General features: G+C 34.1%; 1 pseudogene; it reads left to right on the forward strand.

Moving 5' to 3' along the window:
• Window positions 1-2,781: 2,781 nt before the first annotated feature.
• On the forward strand, window positions 2,782-3,098 carry LOC108537961 (cytochrome c, somatic pseudogene; annotated as a pseudogene).
• Window positions 3,099-3,375: the final 277 nt, after the last annotated feature.

The raw sequence follows: 3,375 nt of genomic DNA on the forward strand, positions 1-3,375 counted from the left end.
TGGCTGACTATTAAGTTGCTTATGCATAGGGTGAACTCCACAAAAGAACAACTAATTAGGATGTAAAAGGGAAACAAGTATGGGAGTATGTGCAGGGTCAGGAGACATTTGCCTTTTGACCAGTTGGAGAGGAGAGGTCTTGTTGAACTTGTTAGACAAATTGACGAAGATTCCAGTAAAGGTAATTTATATCCAGAAGAAAAGTTGATCAATAGAAACAGACCCCAAAATAGAGTTAACCAAAAAAGACATTTAAACAGTGATTATAAATATGTTCATGTATTTAAAGAAAACATGAATATAATGCAAAGAGAACTGGAAACTTAAAATAGAAACAGTGGAACTTCTAGTTCTAAAAAATACAATATCTTAACTGCAAAACAAACAAAAAAACAAAACAAAACAAAAACAAAACTGGGTTTAACAGCAGGTTAGATATTAGAGAAGAAAAGATCAATGAACTTCAAGACAGGGCAATAAAGCTATCCAAACTGCAGTGCAGAGAAGCAAAAGGAAAGGACTGAAAACAAGGACTGAGTGTCGGTAACTTGTGGGATATCAATGAGTCTAATAGATGTATAATTGGTGCCCTAGAAAGACTGAGTAGAATGTGAATATTTGAAGTAATAATGGTCAGAATTTTTCCTGAGTTCATGGAAAACAACCCACATATCTAAGAAGCTCAATGCACCTCTACTAGAAAGATAACCAGATTAAGGACATAAATCACATTGCTGTAAACAATGATAAATAGGAAAGCTTAAAAGCAACCAGAGGGGAGGAAACACATTAATTACAGGGATACATATGTAAGAATAAAAACTGACTTCTCTTCAGAAATTATGCAAGACAGAAGATAGCAGATATCTTTAAAGTGTGGAGAGAAATAATATGTTTAAAGTGCTGAAAGAAAAACTGGTCATCTTATTTTGTGTTACAGTGAAAATACCTTTAAAAAATCTTTCAAATAAAAGCATTCTCAGGCAAACAGAATATGAAGCACTTGTATCCAGCAGACCTATACTATGAGAAATATTAAAGGATATTTTTCACTGGAAGAAAATGATACCAGAAACAAATTTGGGTATGCACAAAGAAATTATTTTAAATATACATGGTACATTCACTTTTATAGACCCTTTGCTGCTTATTGAGCCATTCCCAGTACATTTAAGAGGATTAAAATTATGTTAAGAGTGTTTCTTGACTACAAAAGAATTAAATTAGAAATAAATAACCAAATATATCAGGTCACTCACTCTCCAGCTGTGGAGAGTTGTTTAATGTAGACATAAAACTCCCTTTCATAGATTTATCTTAATAGACTATATTTAATATTATGTATGTTATATTTCTTTAATAGATTATATATATATATATTATCTTTAATAGACATTAAACTCCCTTTCATATATACACCTATCCTATTAGTCTTGTCCTTCTAGATATAGAACTCTAATATGACCTAAATTACCAAAACTGAGACAGAAGAAAATTTATATCTCAAAATCTCTGTATGTATTACATAAATCAAATTTAGAATTAAAAACTTTTCAAAAAACAAAATTCCAAGACCAAATGATCTCACTGGTGAATTTTATCAACCTTTCATGAGAAAATAATATCAGTTGTATACAAACCTTTTAGAAAATAGAGAAAACAGGAAAACTTCCCCTCTCACATGATGAGACTAGCATCATAAAGACATTACTAGAAAAGAAAATTCATACCACTATCCTCCTAACCATAGATGCAAAATTACTTCATAAAGTATTAACAAATCAAATCCAACAATAATCATGATCAAGTGAGTTTTATCCCAGGAATGCAAAGTTGGTATATTAGTCTGTTTTCATGCTGCTGATAAAGACATACCTGAGACTGGGCAATTTACAAAAGAAAGAGGTTTATTGGACTTACAGTTCCACATGGCTGAGGAAGCCTCATAATCATGGTGGCAGGCAAAAGGCACGTCTCACATGGTGGGGGCAAGAGAGAGAATGAAAGCGAAACGAAACAGTTTCCCCTTATCGAACCATCAGATCTTGTGAGACTTATTCACAAACGCGAGAACAGTATGGGTGAAACCTCCCCCATGATTCAGTTATCTCCCACTGGGTTGCTCCCACAAAACGTAGGAATTACGGGAGTACAATTCAAGATGAGATATGGGTAGGGACACAGAGCCAAACCATATCAGTTTGTTTAACAACAGACAGTGTAGGTGACCACCTTAAGAGAATATGGAAAAAGTCATATGCTCATTTCAGTAGGTATCAGAGAGGAATTTGACAAAATTTAATATTCACTTATTAAAAAAAATTTTCATAACAAACTTGAAATAGAAGGGAATTTCTTCAATCTGGTCAAGAATGTGTACTAAACACTGATTTAACTGCATACTTAATGATGAAAGACTGAACCGTTTTCCCCTAAGATCAGGATCAAGGCAAAGATGTCCTCTCTTTTCATTTCAGCTTAACATGCTATTGGAGGCCCTACCCTGTGATAAGGCAAGAAAAAAGTAGTAAAAAGTGTATAGATTTAAAAGGAAGAAATAAAAACTATTTTATTTATAGACAGTGTGATAAGAACATGAAATACCTTAAAGAATCTATATAAAAGCTAGTAGAACTAAGGAATACATTCAGCAAGTTTGCAGGATACAAGGTCAGTGAAATTGTATATACTAGTGACCATTAGAAAGTGAAATTTAAGGAGAGTGGGACATCTGGCTTCAGAGCAGGAACCTTTGTTGCACCAGTGACAAAAAAGAGAAATATGGGTGATGTTCAGAAAGGCAAGAAGAGTTTTTGTTCAGAAGTGTGCCCAGTGCCACACCGTGGAAAAGGGAGGCAAGCACAAGACTGGGGCCTAATCTCCATGGTCTCTTCAGGCAGAAGACACGTCAGGCCACTGTATTCACTTACACAGATGCCAATAAGAACAAAGATATCATCTGGGGAGAGGATACACTGATGGAGTATTTGGAGAGTCCCAAGAAGTACATCCCTGGAATAAAAATGATCTTTGCCAGCTCTAAGAAGGCAGAAAGGGCAGACTTGTTAGCTTGTCTTAAAAAAGCTACTAATGAGTAATAATTTGCCACTGCCTTATTTATTACAAAACAGAAATATTTCATGACTTTTTTATGTGTCATACTTTCATAGATCTCATACACCAGAATTCAGATCATGAATGAATGACGGAATATTTTGTTGGGCAGTCCTGATTTAAAACTAAGACTAGCTTCTGGTTAAATGAATATGTTCAGTTTTTGAATTTTAATAGTAACTCCAATTCAGTAAATGCTATCACTGTTTACCCCTTCTAAAGCTATGATTAGACTTCTTAGTAACATTCAACTTTTCACAA

Source organism: Rhinopithecus bieti, unplaced genomic scaffold (assembly GCF_001698545.2).
Source record: "Rhinopithecus bieti isolate Rb0 unplaced genomic scaffold, ASM169854v2 scaffold_13558, whole genome shotgun sequence".
NCBI classification, from domain to species: Eukaryota; Metazoa; Chordata; class Mammalia; order Primates; family Cercopithecidae; genus Rhinopithecus; species Rhinopithecus bieti.